Raw genomic sequence first — 12504 nt, forward strand, 5'->3', positions numbered from 1 at the left:
TGAGCGTGGTAAAAAGTTTTGGAAATTCATTTTGAAGGGAACCAGCAAAAGAAGATGAATAACATGTCTGTGCCTGTGCATTCTTGCCTTTTGCCTCTTCTCTCTGGTGGTGGGAGCAGAAAGCACAGTGCCTATGTCAGGAGGGAGTGGCCAGGTGTCCAGGTGTATAAATCTGTGACACTAATTTACAAGGCCCCTTGGAAAGGGAACTTCTTAATGAAAACACCAGAAAAGGCTGATGTATCTACTGATCATCTTATATATGGGGATAAAATACTTTATCTAGAGCGTGTCACACATTTTTGAAAGTCTCACTGGAATGCCAGGGCATGTGCAGCGGAGGGGAGGAGTATCAGAGGGGGCTGGTGCTCGTCTCACTGGTAACAATTATTTTTTTCCTTTCTCTCCACACAATTTGTTTGCAAACTGCAGGGCTAGAGCTAGAGATGTGAAAGAAAGAATTAGAGCAATTAGTCAGAAAAATCCACTCCCCTATAGAGCAATTAGAGTATTGCTTCCTGGACAAAGAACTTCTCCTTATACTGCACTGGTTTCCTCTTCATTCCAGTTAGCTCCACGCTCTAGCAAAGATGTGCCTTGCAACCTTAAAGAAACTTCCTTGCTCTTCTAATATTTTCTCACTACTCACTACCTATTTATAAAATGTCTGCTATTTTGGTGCCGAACTGTAACAATTTTTCAGAAATAGAGGTCTGTGTGTCCGAGTTATGCACATTTTTTCCCAAAGTAGTTATTATCTTCTTTGGTTCATATATAGCACTCTGAACAGAAGTTCCTCAGTTAGATGAAGTCTTCTGTGCTTCTTTCTGATTTACAGCTATTTTATATGCGGGGGTCCTAGTTTTTGGGGTTTTTTTTCAAGTTGAAAGAACGGTGTGTGGATGTAGCTTGTTTTCCCCAATTCTTCTTGGGCTCACTTCATCCTTTGTGATTAAGCAGGCTGTAAGCTGCCATTGCTAGTTTGTTTTTCTCTCAGGGTACATGCTGTTTTCTGTCTGCTAAACTGAAGAGGTTTAGGTTGGAACTAGAAGTGGAGACTGCTGTTGCCATTGATTTTACATGGAAGATGCTCTGATGATAGGCAGCCAGATGAAAATATGATGCAAGCACGTACATGGTCTTAGAAGACCTCAGAGACTGAAGGGCCAGTGGTGGTGCAGTTTCAGATGACTACCTCATCAAATCATTACTTTGATAAACTGCAAGCTACAAAATACTAGATTGCCAGAACTATCAGCAGGGGAAGAAACGTACTAGAAGCCAGATTTTATTGCCAGTTGCACATTTTAAATCTGGAGTTAACTATTGAAGTAAATGAAGTAATACCTGATTTTCTTCACAGTAATTGAGACTGGGATCTAATCCCATGCCCTGAGGAGGGATTGATAGTTCTTACTGCTGTTATATTGTCCATACAAAACAGGAAGCTTAACAATAACTGGCCTTTGCACAGACATCTAAAGGGATAAATTCTTGCTCTTGGGGATGCTGATTTTGAGTCCGGAAGATGCCTCTTTGCAGGACCATTGTCACCTTGTTGAAATAGGTCTCCATTACCCTCTCTGTGCATGTATCTGAATTTGTTAGGGGATGTGAAGGACTGTGTTTTCCAGAGAAACTTCCCAGGGGGCTCCTAACACTACTTGAAACTATTATTTAGTGTTTCTGTGTGGCTATTATCCACCTCAGACACAGCTGCATTTTGATAGTGGGCAAAGTGATCAATACATACTGTATAAAATAATTATTATTTATTATTTATCGAGTGCTGTGAGTAGGCTGTCTGCTATACGAAATGTAGAAAAAGACAAAAACCTTTGAATACATGATCAGAAGAGGAAGGAAAGGCAAATAGCTCTCCAGTCTGTCCCTAGGGCAGATGCATTTCTAAGTGTCTGGCATTGCAGTGTGAGCATTGTACACAAACTTTACAAGATGGTAAGGTCTGGAGAGAGGGGCCAGAAGATTGGATTTCTCACGTTTGGTTTTGTGTATGCTTCATGTGCATGATGTTCCTGCCTGCTAGTCTTTTTTGAGGTGGACTTGCAGCATGATAACACATTGAAAAACTTCACATAGTTCCCCGCGGAAGGCACTCAGAATTATGTTGTTTACTGTGCTAAGTGCCAATGGTGATAAAAAATGATAAATAACAGTGTTTAGGATATACGGCCTGAATGAAATGCTGGTACCAGCACAGTCAATGGTGCCCGTCGGTGCCATTGTCTCTACTTTCACAAGTGAGGAAGCGAGTGGATAAAAAGTTCGAGAGGTTTGTGCAAGGTAACAGGGAAGCTTAGTGGCCGGTTTAAATGAGCCGGGCAGTGTATAAATCGACCTGGGACACCCGGTAGGTTTGGGTCAAACTCTGAGCTAGGAGAGAAAAAAATCTTTGTGGACTTTAAGGGTTGTGGGAATCGCAAGAGGAAGGCGTTACCTGCTGCTCAGAGGGCAGCTCCCTGCTTGCTTGGGTAGTGTTGGCAAACTCTAGAAGGTAAAAACAAGCTGTATCTCCCGTCACCCCGTGCTGGGAGCAGAGGGGCAAAAATACGGCCGTGCCGTGCCGTGCCGGCGAGGCAGCGCCCGAGGAGAGGGAGGCTGGCGGGGCCGGAGGCAGGAGAGGAACCTCCAAGCTCTCTCCCGGGAGGAGCCGGCGGTCCCGCCGCAAGCGCGGGAGGAGCAGCCCCGCCGGGCGCTGCCGCCCGGGGCCGTGCCCGCAGCCGAGGCCGGGCGGACCGTGCCTGGGGGCCGGGGGCGCGGGCCCGCGGTCTCTTTAAAAGCCGGGGCCGGGCCGGGCGGGCGCGGCGGCAGGGGGCGGCGGCGGCGGCGGCGTGCGCGGGGCTCGGGCTGCTCCGGCACCGCGGCGCGCTCAGCCCTGCGCAGCTCCGCCCGCGGCCGCCCGCGGCTCGCACGGCTCGGCTCGGCACGGCACGGCTCGGCGCGGCCAGCCCAGCCCAGCCTCCCCGGGACCCCCGCGAGCCTCCGCGGCTGGGGCCACGCTGGAGCCCCCTGCCCCGCGGCGGAGGCGAGCCGCGAGTTGGCGCGGCGGCCGGCGGCCGCCCGGCTGCGGAGGTGAGAGGGGGCGGCGGGCGGGGGGCGGCACGGCTCGGCACGGCCCGGATCGGATCGGATCGATCGGCGGGGGCTGCCCGCCGGGCGGGCGCTGGGCGCCGCCGCTCCGGAGCTCGGCGGGTGGGTTTCTTCAGACCCCCCTCACGACAACTATTTCGGATCGTTTCACCCCGCTGTGCCCGCTCCCTGCTGCCCCGGCGGGGCTGGGCGCTGGCCGCCCGGGCGGAGCGGGCGCGCACCGACCCCCGGGACGCTCCGGCCCCGGCTCCTTTTGCCCGACTTTTTGGGAAATCGCAGTTCCCACGGCGGGGCTTTTCGGAGTGGAAAATGGGGGTGGGGGGGGCCCTCTCGGAAAAGAAGACGACACTACGCTGAGTTACGGCAGGGAGACGCTTAGAGAGAGCCTACTGTTTGACTAAAGCGTAAGGATTTCTTTTTAAAAAAAATATTGATGAGGAAAGAAGAGAGGCTGAAGATGAAAGTTTTTTTTCTTTAATATTTTTTTTCCTCTTCCAAGTCTTCGGATCTATTACAGTAGCGCCTTTCCTCCCCGCCTTCCATTTGTTTGTATTAATGATTTAGTAGCCGTCTTGCCTGAAAACTTCCACCGTGAGCGACTGCTGTGGGTTTTCAGGCAGTCAGTGACCTTAAAGGTTGGTTCAATGCTTTCTTCGTGCAAGATGTATGTGAAATAACCGCTGTGGTTTTGGGTTTTTTTTTCTTTTTCCGTCAAAAAAAATCCACCTGCTTTATAATTTAAAAGAAAACATCATTCAGTCAGGGAGTGATGTAATTCTCCTACCTAAGGGCACTGACTCTGATGCTTTGCAGGTGACTTGTCTTTTGCTTACTCTTTAAATTTATTTTAATTGCAGTATTTTGTAGCTAGGAAGTAACATATTTAACCAGTGCTCTTTGAGGATGTATTTTGTTAAAATTGAGATCTTTCTCTTTCAAAAAAAAATTTTCCCCTGATTTCTTCCCCCTTCCCCACCCCAAAGAAAACAATAAAAAAGATTAAGCAGGAGATCAGTGGCAGAAAACCCAAAGGATTGGGGAGGCAGAATTCAGGCTAAAAACATTGAATCGTTTATAAAAAGGACACTTTCAGCCTTTCGCTTTTCCAAGCTCTCCTTCCACCTTTCCGTGGTCAAACTGTTCAACGCTTCGTTGCAAATAGTTTTAAGAAATTATTTCTGGTTTTCCTAAATATTAATTGTTCCTCCTCTATTTTTTACTGCACACAATTGTTCCGTGATAAGCACACAGCCCTCCTAAAAAGGTGACTATTGAAATGACCGCTCACCAATACGTGCTTAATGCATATTTTGAGGGGCTATTTTTTGAGGGGGTGAACTCTTAAATAGACTGGTGAAAAGTCTAAGAGAGATGTTGAGTAGGTGGAGAAAAAATTGATCACAAAAGGTTTTGTTTGCCGTGATGATACAGTCAGTTATTAATTGTAACGTGAACCAGAAGGGTGTTACATCTGTCACTGGTTTAAGTTAAAATAGTCATTGGTGTTAAGTTGGGCAAGTTTATCTAACGGTTAGTAGTATTTTGGGGGGAGGAGGCTGCAGAGATTATTGCTCTTGGTGTTAGGACTGGACGCGCTTTATCAGCTGAACGAACTAGATTATTGTACAGACATAATTTTCTATTTCTCTATCGGTTTCTTTTCAGTCTTTAGCAGTTTCTTAAACATTTGTCTCTAACAAAGTATCTGGTTTTTGGGGAGTAGGGAGGTGCAGCTGGGAACGTTGGAAGTTTGGGGATAATGGGAGCAACAGGACGGTATTTATTTATTTAAAAAAAAAAAAAGAGAGAGAGAAGTTAAGAGGTGAGGATTCTCTTTCTGGAGCATTCGGGCACTTTCCGGTGGGGTATGTCTCTAGGCTTTTAATTATTTATTTCACTTTTGTCCTTTAAAAGAATGAAGTAAAGCGAAACCAAAATGAAATGAAATAAAATTAGAGTAAGCGTTGAAAAATAAATAAATAAAGGAATGGAATGTCTGAAAGCCCAATGCTTGATTTCATCATCCTGGGTGGTGATGGCTTCTCGATAGAAGCGATATCTGCCGATATCACCCCTGTTCCATGGCTATAGCCTGGCCTCATTTTACGCTGCGTTTCCACTGAACATGTTGACGTGCTGCTGCTTATATAAGGGGAAAGAACAAATTCAAGCAGATTAGTGCTTGGGGATTTTGAGATCGGCTACCCAGAATTGTGTTGTGGGTTTTTTCCTTTGCTTGGGGGAGCTGATAGGGAAGGAGAATGATGGGGAGGGGGTAAAATCGGGATGTGTGGTTGGGGGAAGATGGGGGTGATGCGTGGGAGCAGCTAATTCACATAATGTCTGCGCTATGCCCTTTTTCTTTTCTTTTTATAAAGCCCATTATCTCTAAAAACACATTATTCTCCAGCCTGGTCTAAAAAAAAAAAATAGTGGGAGGGGTTATCATAGCGAGGGGGTTTGGTATGGGAGTCATTAGCCCCACTGCTGCAAAACCAGATACAGAAATCCATCTGCACCAACATTTCGGGGGGAGGGAGGGCGTAGAGAGGGGGGAAGGGATGGATTGTCTATCTTGGATTAGCGAAGTGGAGCTTTGTATTCTTCATTTTCCTCCCCATCTTCTGCCATTTCCCCCCATCCCCCCTATCTGCACACCCGCTTTCCTCCTCCCAGCCCCCACCCCCCCGAAGGTTTCTCATCCCTTGACGAGGAAAATTCTGTGTTACATCCTGATGGCTCTGCGGCTTTTTTTTTTTAGTGCATCACAACAGTGGCACGATGACCTTTGCTTCATGCCACATAGATTCGGGTTCCTGATAGGGACTGTGACTGCAGCTTGGGCACATGTGCACACGCTCATACACCCATAGTCATGTACCTAGGACAGGCCGTGATTTAATTCCGATTTTTGCGTGTGCGTCTTTGTGTGTGTGTGTGTCTGATAAACATTGGCAGAGGGTAGGGAACGCAGTAAATGCCAAAGGCACGTCCATCCATTTCACCAGCCTCTTTTGCCGTGCTCTTTTCCTGGACATTGTCTCACACATCATGAGATTTTGTGTCGGGAGGGGTGTGCCCTATGTGGATGGCAGGGGCCTCAGGGTTGGAGGGAGTGTATGCATACTGGGGAGGGAGGAATTGGGGGGCGCGGGGGAAGGGGGGGGGGGAAGGGACCTGACGATGCTAATAACATTATTTTGGTCAAATGAACGTCTGGTGATAATGATTCAGTGTAACCATCCGTGAAATACATGCTTGCGACACACTGGAATAAAGGTTACTCCAGGGAGCTCCGGCAGAGCCAGGCATGCTCCGGGAGTGAGCCGTCCCCTTTATGGGGGAAACAAAATTCATAAGCACCCCAGGCCCCCTCCCTTCCCAACGCCTCCTTGCATGTCCAAGCTGGAGGGCATTGCGATGGAGAGGGGGTGGGCTGCACTGGAGCCAGGATCAAACAAAGCCTTCCCGCCTTGTCCTCCTGTGCCATCCTCCCTTGCCCTCTTTGAACTTACCCGTGCCGTTGATCCAGACGATACAGGAATATCGCCATTTTACGCCATTTCTATGCAGTCCCTGCTGGAGGCTGGAGGGTGGTGAATTGAGGTGGGGGGGTGGGGATAGCTCCTTGTGTTTCTGTTGTAGGATGTGCAGGAGAGCCACGGCTTTTTGGGTTTGAGTAGAGCAGGGGAAAGGCTGGGGTGGGGGAGCAAAGCAAGACGAGAGTCTCTTCCTCCCTCCCTCCCTTCCTTCCTTCTTTCCCCCATCTAGGACATGGGGAAGGGTTCAGCAAGCCTCAGCTGGTGGCTGCGGGTGACTGGTGCACTGGGGTGGGGGAGCTGAGGCAGTGAGAGGGAGGCTTTTCCTGGGTTTCAAGCAGGCCAGGACCCTCTCGAAGGCTCACAGACCTGCTCAGCACCCTCCTTCCCTGGGTGTGAAGGACCTCTTTGCTTGGTCACGGGCAGCTCACAACCAGGCAAAAAGGCAGTCTTGGGGAGGAAGGTGCTCTTGCGGTTCTGCCAGCTGCTGCTTTCTCATCTCCTGTGTGTGGCTGTGCCTGCTCTGAGGTCTCCATGTTTCTGGATTTTTCCAGTTCATGAAGCAATAGCAAAAGCTGAATCAATAGGTCTGTCCAGGGCTATTGTTTGCCTTTTGCTTTTCCCCATTTTCCCTGACCTTGAGGTGCAACGGTAAACTACAGCCAGGAAGATGGGGTAGGGGTGTGTCCTGTGCCCCACACTGTTGGTGTGGGTGATGCCCAGAGACATATTGCTTTCCCTCACTTCCGTGCTTTGTGCTCACCAAAGCCAATCTTGCCTCAGCTGCCTGTCTTCACCAGTAGTTAATTTTTGATCTCTCCCTGCCCTCCCTTTTACCACAGTCACTTCAGAATTGGTTGTCATGCTGCAGCTCCTGTGCTTGCAGGCCAGCCATGGCTGCTGTCGAAGATGATGCGGTGGCCAGCTAAGCAACAGGCTGTGGGGTGCTGCAGGGCCCATGTGCCCGCTCCCCCCAGACATTGCCTCGCTGGTACTCTGTGGGAATAAAGGTGGGCCCTGGCTTTGTGGTTCCTCTTATTTCCCCAGTGATTAAGGTACTAGCATCATCTTATGGCACAGTGAGCCCTCCTTTTATGAATTATTTGTTAGCAGGAATAGGAAAGGTTGGAAAAAAAAGCATTATTGTAGGTAAACTTCAATGATTGCATTGTGAGTTTTGTAGCTCAGCAGTCCCCGACTGTGGTGCTTTGTCCTTCCTTGAGCTTGCACAGCCAATGGAGAAGAGTGAGCTTCGTGTGGAACTGGAACTTACTCCTCACCCTGAACGATTTGCAGCCTTGAAGTGAGAGGGGAACTCTGTTCCTGCAGAGAGTTCAGAAGGTGAAAGGTGGTGCCAAGGGATGATTTCTGGTAGTGATGACGGTGGATTTTAAGACCTAAGTTTGTGCACAAAAAAAATGTGCCTTCTCCCTCCCTTACTTTTCTGCCTTTTCAAGCAAGTTACCAAGACATCAGGTGCTGGCAACTCTTACTCTTTTTGTGTTAGGATTGGATTTAAACCCTTGACCTAGAGGATAACTTCAAACTGAGCAAGATTGTCTGGCATGTTTCTGGGAAGGGAGAACTTAGTCCCTTTCTTGTTGTAGCAGCAGTGGTGTTTCAGTGATCTACTGAACTTCTTGCTTTTGTTTCTGTAGCCTCCTCTGGGCTCTGGAGTTTACCTGTTTTGAGAAGCAGAGTTCCGCCCCCCCCCCCCCCCCCCCCCCCCCCCCCCCCCCCGGCCTTGATCTGTCTTCCTTTGCCCTCTTCTCAGCTCTGCATTCTGGGCATTTGCAGGTGGATGTCTGGATAGTGGCTGAGCTGTCATATGCTGTGTCAAGGATAAGGACATACAGTGATCTGGCCAAGAACAAACTGAAGGAGCCAGAAGCTTTATGATAACCAAGAGCCAGGATATGACATGGCTTCTGACAATGATTCAAGAGACAGGGTGTTTAGTTTAAAGGGAAAAAAGCTCAGCAACTTTATCTGCCCCTGCCCCCGCCAGCATGAAGAGGAGACAGGCTTTATTTTGGGACTGTTGCCAATGCAGCTGGAGTCAGAAATTACCCAAATTTTGGTTAATCTTTGGAAATTTTTATCAGCTCTCTTTTCCCCCTCATCCCCCTCTTCTAGTTAATAGCAGAGTCTGTCAATCTAGCAGAGGCTCTTAATTCATACAGCAAGTGGTGAGGAAGATATTTTGCGTTTTGGAAACCAAGATGCTAAAGGGATTGGTAGCTTCTTGAAACTAGCACGCGGCATAATCTTGGGTCAGGCCATTTGCTTTTTCTTTTCTTTGGTTTCTCCTCACATGGGCATAGACCAAGGCAATTTATGTATGTAAAGGACTCTGAGAATCAAAGATGGTGTTTTGACCTCTCTGCCAATCCAAACAGCCAGACCAAGATATGTTTTTAGAAGGGCAGCATGGGAGAATTTTGTTCTGCCTTTCTTCTTGTTATGGGCAGTGGATGGCATTTTCAGTACTTTGTGTTTGCACCTTCCCCCACCACCCCCCCACCACCTTTTTTTTAGCATGGAAAAAGTCATGAGCTTGGCTTAGGCCAGCCTGAGAATGGCTTTACTGAGGTCTAGCAGGGATGAAGTGCAGTGTCCCTGTAGTGGAATGCTTGGAAGAGTTGAGCAATAAGATTCCTAATAGAAATATGCCAGTGACGTTGGAAGATCCTGTGTTCTTCCTTAAGGAAACATGGGGATATGATTTCTCTTGTTGCCATTTCCAGAAAAAGGCACTCTCTGAGCACTGTGGGCAGATGTTGGGAGCTGTACACCATGCAACCATCTTGGCAGAGTCCTCTGTTTGGATAAAGCCTGCAGCCTCTCGGCGACTCTGGGCTGCTGCAAGCATCGCTGTGTGGCTTTGCAGAGGGTGGCAGGGGTGTGCTCACAGCCATCAGTTCAGCTCGTTCTGAATGTGGCCCCTTGCTGTAGAGCAGGGCCCTTCATCTGCCTTGCTTCCTTGTGTCTCTTAGAGCTTTTCCCCTGTCAGCCCTGTGCCTGAATTCTCTCCTGGGCATGTTCCCCTGCCTGTTTCTTGTCTGCTGGCAGCAGGAGTGAGCCAGGGTGTTGGGAAGGGGATGTCGGGGATGAGGGGGACTCTGTCAGCATATCTGTCGTCTCTCAGCAGTGTGCTCAGCTTCCGTCCTTTCCAAATTCCTTTACTCTGCCCTTGGTGGTGAGGGACGGCTTGTTTCGAATACAATCTGCTTGTGTCATTCCTGGCCCTGCCGCTTGTCATCCATCACATCATGGGAACTAATTAACACTAGTGGCTTTGAATCCTGGGAATGACAGTTCTGGGATAGTAGACTCTTTCAAAGATCCTGATGTTTCTCTTCAGAACTAGGGCAGCCCAGCCCAGGAGTTCATGGACTCTGTTGTCTTGTCTGCTGCACCAACCCTGTAGTGAGTGTGCGTGTGTAATTAGCAGGGAGGGCACCCAAGGCCTAGGCCTGCCTCATAATGCCCTTGACAGTGCTGCAGCATCCCCTGCATCCAAGTACCTCCCAGCAGCCGGATGAGAGCCAAGGAATGGGATAGAATAATTGATGAGGATAGGGGGAGGTATGATGTAAACCTTTTGAAGCTGCCGGTAGCTTCTCTACTGCCCTTTTGGGTACGTAACAGCTGTGCGTAGTCCTAGAATCTGCTTGTGAGTTTGACCCTGGGAGCATCTGCTCATGGCAAAGCATACTGTCCTGTGCCTGCTGCACTGCTCATCCTATTGCTGTGTTGATGGGAGGTGTCGTCAGGGGAATCGGTGTGCTGCTCCCGTGGGGATGACAGGATTAAAGGTGAGGCATTGGTCATACTGTGAGGCTACCCAGACAGTACTTGCTCCCCTTCTCCCTCTGCTTTCTCTCCTTCCTACTGTTGTGAACCACTTCTAAGGAGGGGAAGAGTCCCATGGGGATGGAAAGGAAGGTAACTAAGCAAGAATATGTTTTCTGGCAGCTGAAGGGGGATGAGGAGAGGAAGAGCTCTCCAGCGGGGTAATTGTCTGATGAGGCCGGCTGCATCTGCAGAGCAGGGAGGTGCTGGCTTCATTTCAGTCTGCTGTTGCAGCCCATTTTTTTTTTTCCCAATAATGTGTTAATTAAGCATTGATTTCAGGGGAAAAAGGAATCTGCTTGAACTGCAGAAACTAAATGGAGTGTGGAGGAACGGGATCTGGTGAGGGATGTGTGGAAGGACCTTCTGTCAGCTGTCTTCATGACCAGTCATGGAGGGAAGAAAGGAAAGGACTGAAGAAAAGCTTGTTCACCTTTAAGTTTAGAGTCCTTTGCTCTTCTTAAAGGAGAGTCTTGTTTCTTCTTTAACCACACAGTTTTCAGCTGATGTGTGCTAAGGAATTACCACGTAGCCAACTGTATTTTCTTATGAAATATAAGTAATTAAATATTTCAGTTTTATTAAAAAGCAAAATTGAAGAGAGGTTTTTCAAGGCATGTTAGCATTCAAGAGGCTTTTTGTTCATTTTGGCACTCCTGATTTTCTGCTTATGTAGTTACTGTTGTATCTATAAATTAATCAAGCTGTGGTGCAAGTTAAGGCACCAGTCATAATGGTGAACTTGCTCTCATTACTTGCAGTTATCTAGTAGCTGAACTGACCTTCATTTACTGCATGTGGGTACGTCAGTCACTGAACACAGATATAAGGTTGTGATGTGCACATTTAACGTTTTCTCTTCTGATCCTCAGAGCACTGGAAGGTGAGACAAGATTGTGAAATCTCGCTCCCTTGCTTGGCTGAAATTTCTTCTGTTCATTAGACTGGAAGAGCCAGTGGGAGGCTATGCTGCCCTCTTTTTGTGCTTCCACGTGTTAGGGATGCATAGGGAAGATAAGAGTCCTTGCTTGAGCCTGAGATCCTATCTGGAATAAACCTCTCTGCTGATGTGAGCAATGTATTCTTATGGCATTAAACGGTTTGATTTGAATTATTTTGACCACTGTGCTTTCTGTCTTCACTAGTTCTGGGAAATAATGGAAAGGAGGGAATAACCTGTCTGACCTTTCTGAGCATTGTGTTAAGCCTGAATTAAAGTGATCTCGGTCAGATCATGCAATAAATGAAATGGCAGCATTATCCTGAGAAGCAGCCTGTCCTGGCTGCTAAATTCCTTTCCGCACCATCTGCAATATTGCACTACAGAAGGATCTGCTGTAGCATCAGGACACATTTGAAAAGGAACAGCCATGGAACAACTATTTTCCAGGAAGTTTTCTTTGACCTGTTGCTGGCTGTTGAAACCCTCAGAATCACAATGGTTGAGGTTGGAGGGGACCTCTGAGGTTCATCTGATCTGACCCTCTGCTTAAGCAGGGCCCCTGGAATGGAAAAGGTGACCATGTCCAGATGGCTTTTGAATATCTTCAAGGAGGGAGGCACCACAACTTCTCTGGGAAACTTGTGTCAGGGCTTGGTCACTCCCATGGTAAAAACATGTTTCCTGATGTTCAGACAGGACCTCCTGTGTTTCAGTTTGTGGTTATTGCCTCTGGTCCTGTCACTAGGCACCACTGAAAAGAGTCTGGTGGCTCTGTCATCTTTACACCCTCCTTTCAGGTGTTTATTTATGTTGATAAGACCCCCCAAGTCTTTTGTCCTCCAGGATAAACAGTCCCATGTTTCCTAGACTTCCTTCGTATGAGAGATAATATTAGTCCTCTTCATGGCCCATTGTTGGACTCTCCCCATTACGTTCATCTCTTTCTTGTACGGGGGGGGGCGTACTCCAGGTGTGGCTCACCAGTGCTGAGCAGAGGGGGAGGATCCCCTTCTTCAACCTGCTGGCCACACTTCTCATGCAGCCCAGGATACCAGT

General features: G+C 48.2%; 1 protein-coding gene across 21 annotated transcripts in view; it reads left to right on the forward strand.

Moving 5' to 3' along the window:
- Positions 1 to 2840: 2840 nt before the first annotated feature.
- Positions 2841 to 12504, forward strand: part of NRXN3 (neurexin 3) — a 1022219-nt gene continuing 1012555 nt past the window's right edge. For all 21 annotated transcript variants that reach the window (XM_055716439.1, XM_055716441.1, XM_055716453.1 and 18 more), the window contains exon 1: positions 2841 to 3093. The gene's annotated coding sequence lies outside the window, so the exon portion shown is untranslated. The remainder of the gene's footprint in view (positions 3094 to 12504) is intronic.

Source organism: Falco cherrug, chromosome 7, assembly GCF_023634085.1.
Source record: "Falco cherrug isolate bFalChe1 chromosome 7, bFalChe1.pri, whole genome shotgun sequence".
Classification (NCBI taxonomy): domain Eukaryota; kingdom Metazoa; phylum Chordata; class Aves; order Falconiformes; family Falconidae; genus Falco; species Falco cherrug.